This window comes from Cupressus sempervirens, chromosome 10 (genome assembly GCF_028749045.1).
Source record: "Cupressus sempervirens isolate cs-2001-9-10 chromosome 10, ASM2874904v1, whole genome shotgun sequence".
Lineage (NCBI taxonomy): Eukaryota > Viridiplantae > Streptophyta > Pinopsida > Cupressales > Cupressaceae > Cupressus > Cupressus sempervirens.
In genome coordinates this window covers 281582061-281595474 of record NC_143127.1, presented here as the reverse complement: position 1 = coordinate 281595474, position 13414 = coordinate 281582061, and positions in this window count along the sequence as shown.

The window sequence follows — 13414 nt, the reverse complement described above, 5'->3', positions numbered from 1 at the left end:
TCTAAAGATGTTGAAAGAGGAGAAGTCCTAGTTAACAGAAGAGTCCTACTGAGTGGTGAGAATTAAACTGAGAAAAAAAGGAGCTTGTTTTGCACAAGGTGTAAATGTGAAGATGAGTGTTGTGATGCAATCATTGATCTTGGAATTATTGGTAATCTGGTGTTAGAAATGATGGTCACCAAGTTGAAGTTAAAGAGATAGAAATATCCATATCCATACCATAGTGCTTAGGTGCAAGATGACCACAAGGTCATGGTCAATGCGCAATGCCCAATGAAGTTCAAGATTGGAAGCTACCAAGATGAGGTACTATGTGATATCATACCTATGGACATATGTCATATGTTGCTAGGTAGGTCATGAAAATTTGACAAGCATGTTGTACATGATGGCTGAGAAAATACCTACACTCTGACTAAGGATGGATTGAAACATAAGTTGAAACTGTTGAAGGATAAAGAAGAAAAGGTATGTAGTGCTACCAACATATGTTTTGTTGATGGAAAAGAGTTTATCAAAGGTGTGAAGCATGAGCATATGTGTTTTTCTGTAATACCAAAAGATAGTAAAGAAGAAGTAGAGGAGTTACCTGCAGAAGTTTTAGATATGTTGAGAGAGTTTTCTAATATCCTATTAGATAATTTTTTTGATGAATTTCCCCCAACAAGGAAGATCAGTCACCAGGTGGATTTGGTTCCAAGAGCCAATTTTCCAAACAAGGTAGCACATAGAATGACACCAATAGAGAGTAATGAGTTGACTAGACAAGTTCATGAGTTGTTGCAAAAGGAGTTGATTCGAGAGAGTCTAAGTCCATGTGTTGTACCAGTAGTATTAGCACCAAAGAAAAATGGAGAATGGAGGATGTGAAAAGATTCATGTTCTATCAACAAGATCACAATAAAGTACAAATTTCCATTACCAAGGATGGATGATATTATGGACTATTTGAGTGGAGCTAAGTATTTCACCAAGAAAGATCTAAAGAGTGGGTACCACCAGATTCATATCAAAGAAGGTGATGAGTGGAAGACTACTTTCAAGACAAAAGAAGGTCTATGTGAGTGGTTAGTCAAGCCTTTTGGGCTAACCAATGCACCAAGCACTTTCATGAGGCTCATGAATGAGGTACTGAAGGAATTTTTGGGTAAGTTTGTCGTTGTTTACCTAGATGATATATTGATATCTAGTAAGAAATTAGAGGAGCATTTGATTCATATTCACAAGGTGTTTGATAAGTTGAGGGAAGAAAAGTTATTTATAAACTTGAAGAAGTGCAATTTTGTAAAGGAGTTGGTGTACCTAGGATTTGTAGTCTCAATAGAAGGTCTGAAAATGGACCTAGAAAAATTGAAGGCTATCCTTGAATGGCATACTCCAAGGAGTATGACAAAGGTAAGATCTTTTCATGGATTGTATAGTTTTTATAGAAAATTTGTAAGAGGTTTTAGGAGTATTTTTGGACCCTTGATTGAAACTATGAGAGGGGATAGGAAAGAGTTTAAGTGGACTATAGGAGTAGATAAGAGTTTTAATTTGTTGAAACAAAAAGTTACTAAGTAGCTTATTTTAGCACTTCTTGATTTTATAAAGGTGTTTCAAGTAGATTACGATGCTAGTGGTACTACAATAGGAGTTGTTTTGAGACAAGAAGGTAGACCTATTGCTTATTTTAGTGAAAATTTGAATGATGCAAAAAGAAAATATTCTATTTATGATCAGGAAATTTATACTATAGTTCAAGCATTAAAGAAGTGGAGACACTACCTTCTTCCTAAGGAGTTTTTTTTGTATACTAATCATCAAGTTTTGCAATATTTGAATATTCAAGGAAAGTTAAACCAAAGGCATTTGAAGTGGGTTGAACTTTTGTAGGGTTAAACACTTGTTTTGAAACACAAGAGTGGGAAGTCTAATAGAGTTACAGATGCTCTTAGTGGAAGATAACTTTTTCTAATAGAAATGTAGATAGAGGTGGTTGGGGTCAAGGAACTCAATACTTTGTATCCAGATGATCCTAATTTTGGTGAAGTGTGGAAGGCTTGTACAGAACCTGTTACACTTGATAGGAAAAAGTGGTTGGATTTCATGATCCAAGATAGCATGTTATTTAAAGGAAGCCAATTGTGCATTCTTAGAAAATCAATGAGAGGGAATCCCATCAAGGAGAAACATAGTGGAGGATTGGATGGACATTTTGGTAGAGATAAAACCATAGCTTTGGTTGCTAAGAATTATTATTGGCCACAATTGTAAAAAGATGTGAAGAAGCTTGTAAAAATTTGCAAAATATGTCAGATGTTGAAAGGAGTGAAGCAGAATATAGGGTTGTATTAGTCATTACCCATACCAAAGAATCCATGGGAGGATGTCAGCATGGATTTTATTCTTGGATATCGAGGATGCAATGTGGACATGATTCTATTTTTGTGGTGGTTGACAAGTTTTCAAAGATGGCACATTTTATTCCTTGTAAGAAGACTAATGAAGTTGTTCATGTAGTAGAGTTGTTTTTCAAAGAAGTGGTGAGATTACATGGTCTTCCAAAGATTATAGTTTTAGATCGAGATACCAAATTTTTTGGGTAATTTTGGCATACATTATGGAAGACGTTGAAGAAAGATTTGAAGTTTAGTTCATCGCATTATCCATAGACCGATGGATAGACAAAAGTTGTGAACTATAGTTTGGCAAACTTGTTGAGATGTTTGGTTGGAGACAAGCCAAAAGGAAGGGATATGATTTTACCATAGGTAGAATTTACATATAATAATTCTATCAATAGGAGTGTTCCTATATCACCATTCCAGATTGTATATGAGAGTAGTCCCAAAAAAAAAATTTAATTGAGGTAGTTGGATAAAGGAGAGATAAGTAGTGCTAAAGCAGAAGAATTTGCTAAAAAATTGAAGAACATCCATGGGGAGGTGAGGAAGCACATTATAAAGATGAATACATAGTATAAGGATAAGGAAAACATGAAAGGGAGGTTTAAGGAGTTTCAGATTGGAGATTGAGTCATGGTTCATTTGAGAAATGAGCATTTTCTAGTGGGTACATATAATAAGCTAAAGATGAATAAGTTTGGACCATGCAAGATAGTAAAAAGGCATGATTCTAGAAATGCTTATGAACTGGAGTTGCCTATTGAATTGAATATCTCACCAGTATTTAATATTTCAAATTTGATAGAGTATTATGAAGGAGGTGATGGAGCTAAAGTTACAAAAGCATAGTGGAGTATTCCAGTAGCTAGTTTGGCTACAAAGGAGATGTAAGAGATACTAGACAGTCAAGTTGGCAAAAGTACAAGGAGAAAAAATTATGAGGAATATCTAGTCAAATGGAAAGGGAGGCTAGTTAAGGATTCATCATGGCTAGCAAGGGAGGAGGTTAACTATCTTGGTTTTCCTCTAGAAACCTTAGACGTGATGGGGTTACTTTTCTAATCACTCCAGGTGTCTAATGCAGGAGCATCCTAGGTCTAAGAGAAATCTTACATCACCTAAAATAATATTTTTTATTTTTAGTCTTTTCTATTTTAATAAGGACTAGTATATAGGGTGGTTACTATTTAAGGGAACTTTCTATTTTTAGTAAGTTTTTCATATGATCTTGGAATGTTATCATTTCTACAAGAAGGTTCATTTTAGGGATATAAGCCTACTAGTAAAATCTCATTGCTACAGCTTATGTATTAGAGAAGTTATTGCAGATTTTTGGTGGAAAAAAATTGCTGAAAAATCTTCAGGCTCACTGTTGGAGGCCTTAGAGTGCCTAGATGAGGTCCAAAAAATCAATGAAAGGGTGCTTGCATAGTTCTAATCATGTTGATCGGGAGCTGGTGTTTTTGAAAAGTGGTTATAATAGCCAATTAGAGCAACTATTTGAGAGTTATGGCATTCCAAAGTTGGGCTACCCGAAATATCTAAAATAATTGTCAAAGATGTATTTGGCCAACTCTTTATGTATTTTTAGGGTCTATCAACCCTAGGTATTAAGTTTTAATGTCTAGAACCTTCTGAAGTAGCATAAAATAGCCTATTTAAGAAAGGCTTGAACATTTTCTAGAATAGCTCTGCATGGTAGTTTATAGCTTAGTCTTGCAAATTACTATAATGAAGGTGCCCATGTGGGTTAGCATATTTTACTCATGAATTCTATAATTCTACATTTGCGGCACCACTAAGAATTCCATATTTTGTTCTTGCATTTGTTGTTGTTTCTTTGTTTCTATTATGAATTTATTATATCAAGGGGAGCACCCTTCATCACAACATCTTCTATAAACTCTCTTAGTCCCTCTTCTGACTCAGTTCTCCCCTAGACTTAAACAAATACCTCTACTTATAATTGCCAAAATAGCTTACAAAATATTTTAAAACATTACATGAAGAAATGCTAACCTCAAAATGGTCAACACTCATCCCTAAACAAGATACTATCATTAAATTCATGATCTAAATTAAATACAAGAGTCAACTCAAACTAGGAACCACAACATAGAAAACTCGGTGAAAGAAGGACCCAAGCATTAGCAACATAGGTTCACTAAAAAAAAAAAAAAAAAAACTCAATCAGCACATGAAGAGCTTGGTTTAGACTAAAGGAACTTGGTTGACATGGAAGAGTTTAGTTCAAACTAAACCACTTAATCAATAATGCAACTTGAAAATGTCTAAAAGAACTCGATCATAACTGAAACTCGACAAGCACATACAAACTCAGTTAAACTACTAGAATGAAATAAAGTATAGGATTACAAGGCAACCCAGGATGCTCCTGCACAACCAGTCACAAGATGTGAGCATCCACTATAGATCATCCAAGTATCATTCCTACTAACATGTGAAATAATATATTTACCTTCTTCATACCTTTCCTCAGTAGGGTCTTCTTTAACAACAACATACACCACTTCTACTTTATCTTTCTCATCTTTTTTATCTAGTTTGGTGTTATCTTTCTTAGTAATGTAGTATGACTTCTTCCGTTTGTCTTTATAGGTTTTTTTCCTCTTGTACTTTTGGTATTTCTTCTCATTTCTGTGTCTTTTCATTCTTTTACTTGTTAGGGCATCTAGTAGAAAAAAATTCTACTTCATTACATTTGAAACATATAAGAGGTAGTTTACTTTTGTCTCTAGCTAAACTCCTTGCAAGCAACACTTCAATCTCACCTATATCATTTTCTTATTCTAACTCACTTTCATCTTTGTTTCTTTTGTCTTTCTTTTAGCTACCACTAGTTAGTGAGGACTTGAAAGAATTCTAGAGTGTAGGCATGCTATTATTATAATTTCCTAATTCAAATGTAGTCAACCAACCAAACAAACCATAAATTTTAAGAGCTTCACCAGGAATAGCTCTGACTTCTTGAATTGTAGAAACATTTATAGCATATAGGTAAGAGTTTTTAGAGAAATTTACTTACAATTTAGCTAACAGTGATAGTTCACCTCTTATAGCTCTGATTGCATGCACAACTTGTTTGATTTGATTCACATACTCTGTAGTATTCTCATCTTCCTTAATTCTCATGTCATCATATTTTCCTATTAAACTCTCTAACTTAGCCCTCAATACATTCCCATCTCCACCGTGCACAAGTGCTAATTTGTCCCACATCTCTTTAGCATTTGTGCAATTGTTGATATCATCAAATAGGAAATCATTTAGAATAGATGCAATTTCAATCATCACATTGTTGTGTTTCCTTTTTTTATTCATTTCATCCATGGTCATAGGACCAACTAGAGAAACATGTGCATTTTTATCCAATTTAGAGCATGATCTCCAACTCTAGATAAGTGTAGATTCATTATATTTTGTCATGTAGAGAAGTTCTCCTTTTTCATCTTAGGTTCCTCTCTTGTATGATATCTTCAAATATTTAGCTCAAGTACCTTTAAACTTCTTTCCTTTAAGCACTCATCTCTGATACCAATTATTAGATAACTAAGGAGGGGGACGGGGTGAATTAGTTATATCTAGCTATCCCATAGGACTTAAAATAATTCAGCACCAAATTAAACTTCATAAAATATCACAATACTAAATGAAACATATAAGAAATCACATAAATGAACATACATTTTTATTGAGGAAATTATATAAAGGGAAAAACCATATGGGACCAAAAACCCAAATAATTCACTCTTATAAAATTAGCTCTCTTAGGATCCAAACTTGAAAAAGGTTTACATGCACATTTTTAGGATGTCCTAGTTAGAATTTTTTAACCCAAGATCATTTAAACCTTATCACTACTTAAAATTTCTAAAGAGTAGCCTACTTTAAAGGACTTACAAATGTAACTACTTGATGTTACCATATAGGATTTCATAGACTTAATAGGTCCACTTGGTTAAGATATTTTCTTCTATAATGGTAAGAAAGTAACAATTGAATGATATAGTTAGTTTTAGCACTACCTTTGTCTTAGCACATCTATATTTTTCTTGATCTTCTTCCTTCTAATGTCTGTCTAGCTGATTCACACACTTAGACTTTTATCTTCTAGATATTACTACCTCTATTCTTCTCAGTTCACCTTACTCTTCTTCCTTCTACAACTTCAATAGTAATTTTCACTTAATCCACTTTCAACTAATAACCAAAAATAATCTCAATCATTTCCTTAAATAGTTAACTTCATCCTTCGAGATCCTTCTAGATTTTTCCACTTAAACACATTTTTAGATCTTAGATTCATTGTATTTAGACACTTGAAAAATAAAACTTCATTGAACTCTATGCTCATCTTCATCTTTCTTGAATCTCCTTTATTAGATCTTAATCACATTTTTCTATTCATGTATCTTGTAAAAAACTTTGAGTCTAGTCTTTGAACTTCTTGAACATTCTTTATTTTGATCATAAGCCAACCTCAAATATCTTCCATGCCCTAAATCTAACAAGGTAAAACTCAACCAATATTTTTTTTTTTTTTTTAATTTTATTTTACAAGGTATGTCAAGGGATAACACACATGCATCTATGATTAATAGGTACACTCTATCGGGTTGCACTGAGATTGAAGTCTAGAAGTCATATTTTATAATGATATTAAGGTATCACCAATACGGTCATGGGTAGGAGGTAGTTCTAAGAAACTTCTAAATATGTTGATTTTATAACCAGACCTTAGATGTTAGGGTTAGGGTGCTAGTATCTCAAGTGCAAGTTTAGGGTTATTTTTTTAGTTAGATGTCCGCATATCAAATTTTATTTCAATTTATTTTGAAACATAACCTAAGGTGTGGGGGTAAGAGCTAGTATAGGGGCATGCATGGGACATAGCAACAAGGTGTTAGTAAGTTACCTATTAGCACCACACTAAATGTATTTCATAAAATTTCTTTTCCACTATAATGTATCCTATATATATCACCTCCTTTCTCGACTTAGTTTTGAGCATGAAATCTTGATTTTATGTAGATAATTTAATTAGGGTATTCATTGAAATATATACCACCCTTATATATATACATATATATATATATGTATAGATATATATGTATATATATATATGTATAGATATAGATATATATATATATATATATATATATATATATATATATATCTGTGTATGTATGTATGTATGTATGTATGTATGTATACATACATACATACATACATACATACATACATACATACATATATATATATATATATATATATATATATATATGTATACATACATATCTTTATATATATGTATACATACATATATGTATACATGTATGTATACATATATATATATATATATACATATATATACATATGTATGTATACATATATATATATATATATATACATATGTATGTATACATATATATATACATATATATATACATATGTATGTATACATATGTATATATATATATATACATATGTATGTATACATATGTATATATATATATATATACATATGTATGTTTACATATGTATATATATATATACATATGTATGTATACATATGTATATATATATATATATACATATGTATACATACATGTATACATATATGTATGTATACATACATATATATATATTCCTTATTAATTATTATTACATACCACACTATACATATTTATTTACTTATTATTACTTCTATTTTGCACTATTTATAATTTTAATTATTATATTTTGTTTTTAAGAACAACTTAAATAAGAGAGGTTGGGGGAGTTTGGGTCTCATCCCCCTTTCTCGATGTCAGCCAGAATTTGCATGACAGGCCCATCACTGGCTTTTAACGTTTTTAATCATTATTATTTTCGAAAAGAATTATTACAATTGCTAATTATGTATAACTAAAACCATGCTATCATAGAATTCTAACTCTCACCCTATCTTGTTATGCTACACCCACCTTAAATACTATATTAATTTAAAAAAAGGTTAACAACCTCTAAGAAATAACATAATCCTAGGCCATAATATTATCCCTAAACTCTTACTACCAATCCCCACACACATGATGTTTATTTTCTTACATTAAACATGTACTAACAAAGTTATTTAAAAACAATTATCACATACCCCAACTTACTATCACCTACCCATTTTAATCTCTTACACATAACATGGGATAGCAAACAATAGAATAGTTAATGTATGTCCCACTACCCATTTACCCCTAAACTCTATGGGCCACTATAAAAACTAAAACATAATATATTTGCTACACCCCCACTTACCTTAATCAAGAAGTTTCTTACATGGTTTAAACTCCCTTCACTCCCTATCGAATTCTAAGTTTGGGATCATGTGTTTTCCCCCTTATTTCTTCTACCAAGGTGATGTGACCTTGGTCCCATTACCTCTCATAGCACCTAAAACAAGAGTTAAAGCAACAACCAAATGAAATAAAGTTGATTTTTTTTATTTCAAGGTGGGGAGCTAATATAAGATGGGGCTGGCATATGTCAGTAGAGACATCATATTCCATGTGATTTCCAAAGCTATGTGAAGGGATGTGTATGCCAAGGGAGGTGGTGGGGAGCTCTTGTCCTCCTAACCCTTTCATATTTGCACTTTATGTAGTCTTCTTGTGTTGAAGATAGTTTCCCAGGTAAGAGGGAGTAGTGATAGGGTTTAGACATGATTAGTTTATTTTTATTTTTATTTTTAATTGAGTTCATTTATTTACTTTATTTTATTTTTTTTCATTATTATCATTTTTATTTTTAATTTGGTGTGATAGTGACCCGTGAATCACATGACTCATATGAGTCCCCATTTGTAACTTATGGTATAGGTACTTGTGATGTTAAAGTATTTCCTCTTAGAATCCAATATTTTTGTTTATTAATATTTTGGTGTACTAGGTCCTAGTGTATAAGTTTATTATTATTTTATTACTTTTTATTATGGGTAAGGAATTATTTTTCTTCCCCATAGATTTTCCAGAGAGCATAATATGCTCCTACAACAACTCCTTTCATAGATTTGGAATATGCATGTTCACTTCTCAAGCAAATTTTATTTCATTCAACCATGAAATTTTAGTGATTGTGTTGATGATGTGCTAATTTTACCTAACCTAAAGATTTAATTAGACTTGAATTCTAAATGAACCAATACTCTATCATGTACCATGAGCTATTGATTTTTCTTCCATTGTATTAAGAGTATAACCTAATTTACATTACAATCATCCACATTAATTCAACCATGTAAGAAGAAATATTGTCCACTACAACAATGCAATATACCTATTAAATCAGTTATGGATCATTAAAGAAAAAGGATTTCATTTCATAACTCCTCCATGGTACATTAGATTACCAAATGTGAAACTAACAATGAAGTTTTCCTTGCAGGAGAACTATACACAACTTCTCAATCCTTACATATTTTCCACAACATACATTAATAAGGGAAAATTTTCACTTTACATCTCATTGAAAGAAAAAAAAAATGGAGATTAATCTTTACAACACTTTTTGTGACAACAAGGAAACTTGGTCTCTCTACAAACTTGAGCTTTCAACATTGTCAAGTATGAAACCCTAACATCTTCAAGGAAGCCATCTTCACAAAACCTGCACATAACACACAAACCAAGAACCATGGAGGCTCACCTCCCAACCTAGGCTTCTATGAAGCCACCCATTAAGCAGGTGAAAAAGGATCCAAATGGGTTACACACATACATCACTTGCCATTACATGAGCACAACATATAACACAACACAAGTCACTCCCATGGCTTGCACTATGATTCACCATTACAATCATCTCATATTGGGTGAAGGTGGGCTCTTCAAAGTGGAGATGCCATAACAACCATAAAACATCATATTGCAATTACATATGCCTCCCAAGGCCATCATAAAATTTCCTTCTTCATACACACAAATCCATTGTACCTCCCAAAACAACAAAGGTATATTGCTTCAATGGAGCCCATATTCCATGAAAGAAAACAACTCCTCATCATTAGGTAAATATTCTCAACTATAATGTTGAGCCCAACTAAGCCCTTCACCCAAGGCTTATCTTCCCTCCGAAGGGTGAGTGAATCCTTCACACCCATGATCACATTCAACATTCAAGTCCAAACAAGGAAATCAAGAAGGAAAGAAAACAAGAAATCTTCAAGATCACAATACAAATTCACATTGCCAAAACAGAACACCAAACCCAAAATGCAAAGATTCACAATATAAGGCATGCTCCATTAACAACCATCCATACTTGAAAATTTATTTTGCAATACTAAAAGAAAGAAATGAAACATGGTTTGAAACACCAACCTTGGTTCAAGCTAAAGGCAATGATATTTTTAGTAGAGCTCCCTTAATCTCCCTCCAAACCTAACTATCTCTAAACTTAGAGAGTTGGTGAAAAACCCCCTAATTTTTCCAAGACTCTCTAATAAGGCCTTCCCACTAACTATTTTAGCAAAAAAACCTAGTCACTTCCTCTTACAAACTTCTCTCTTCTAAATTTTCTATTTTTGACTTAGTGGGAACATGGGAGAAAAAACATGTGACAACTCCAAATTCGAATTGATGGAAGAATGCATGGGTAAAGGGTCCCCTATATTTTCTAGGTACTCACACAGTCAAAATTAGGTCCCTAACTTGATATACTATCATATGGGTAACTTATTTTAACATAAAAGATGCCTTGGAACCACCTAATGACCCCTCAAAACCCTAATCAAGTCCAAATTCGAATTTATTATGATTGAGACCCATCCTTCCCTTTGTGAAATGGGTTTACTTACTTATTAACAAGGTAATTAGTTTTAGAGTAAATTGCCACAATGTTCCAGAACCCTAAATGACATGTCAATTACACACAAAGTTCACAAGTGTCAAGTGACACATAAAAACACATTCACATTACCATGACATGCTCCTAATGCATCTTTATGATTAAAAATTTCCACAATCAACCAACCTTACATTTACAAAGAAAAATACTTTCACAACAAGGCTTTTGAATCTTCCAAAGATTTGACTTTATTAAACTATGTGCACAAGGTTTGGAACTTGTTCCCCTAAGAATTTCCATGGTCCGACTTCCTGCACATTAAACTCAAGCATCACTAGTCCAAGGAGGTTGTATAAAATACATATATCATAAATGCATATAATTTCATAATTAAAATTCAATTTCCTTCCCTTGTCATTTTAATAGTTAGTTCAAAACATTAGAATATCAACATTTGCATATCATCAGTCATCATAATCAAATTAACATTTATCTACAAATCATAATTATTCATCTACATATCATGAATCATCATAATCAAATTAACTTTTTGCATCGCATAAAAATCTAATAGTATCATGTCATAAAATTGCATCCATATGTGTTCAATCATCTCATACACAATATTGGGTTCTTAGTGTGAATCATAATGTAAAATACTACTGTAGTTCAAAATCAATAGATAAAAAATCCACTATCCATGTAAGTCTCGAATAGCTATCAAAATAGCAAAGTCTCAAATATCAAAATGTAAATCAAATGTCTATGTTATGAAAGGTGAAGATGAGGCCTCACTTCCTCCCCTTAGGCATGAACTTCCTCTTGGAGTTCATAAAAAAGATATGGGTATTGAGTCTTTATCTAAGTTGCATCCTCCCATGAAGTTGTGACCTCATCATAACAATCCCATTGGACCCTAACCTAGTCCATCTCTCTACCTCAAAGTGTGAGGGTCCATTGAGTGAAAATGCAAATGGGCTCCAATGTTATCTATCCATTTGACTCCACTTGCAAAGCATCCCAATCGATGATGTGAGTTTAATCATAAATATACTTCCTTAATATAAATACATGAAATACATCATGAATGCATGATAGGCTAGGTGGTAGGGCTAAATGATAAACAACTAGTCCTATCCACTCCAAAATCTCAAAGGGACCCACAAAGTTAGGTGCTAACTTAGAGCCTTTTCAAAAACAAATTGGGCTCTTATGTGGTCACACTCTTAGAAACACTCTCTCACCAACCATGTACTCTCTACCCACCCTCTTCACATCTACATATTTCTTATACCTATCTTAGGCTTCTCTAGGGAATTGTTTGGTCAATACCACCTATTGCTCCATATCCTTGACTAACTATGGCCCTATAGATATCTTATCTTTGATCCTATCCCAAATTAGGGGTGTCCTGTAGGGCCTACCGTATAAGGCTTGATAGGGTGGCATGCCTATGGAAGTGTGATACCTATTGTTATAGGAAAATTTTGCAAGATGGAGGCACTCTTTGCACTTGGAGTGATGGTCCATCACATACATCCACAACATATCCTCTCAGATCTAGTTAACTCTCTTTGTTTGTCTATTTGTCTAAGGATGATAGGTTGTGCTAAAATTGAGCTTGGTACCCAATGATGTCTATAATTCCCTCCAAAATGAGGAGGTGAATAAGGAGTCTCTATCTAATACTATCTTACAATGACTACCATGGAGTCTAACAATATCTCACAAGAATAACTATGCCACTACAGGTGTTGTGAAGGTGGTACAAATGGGTGAAAAGTGAGCAACTTTGTTTAATGTGTCAACTATCACCATGATAACATCGTGATGATGAGAAGACATTGGAAGACTAACAATGAAATCCATGGACATAGTGTCCCACTTCCACTCAAGTATCTCGTGTGGCTACAAGAGTCCACCTAGATGTTCATGCTCTTCCTTAACTCTCTGACAGTCTAGGCATTTAGCTATGATGTTGGCAATCTATATTCTCATACTTGGAAAATGATATAACTATCTTAAATTTTCATGAAGCTTCTTGACACTTGGATGTGCTACATAAGGTACTCTATCTGCCTCCAAAATGATGAATTCACATAAGTCACCCAAGGATGATACATAAATGCATGCTTTATGATGTAGTAATCCATTCAAACCTAGGGAAATATCAAAAAATCTTCCCT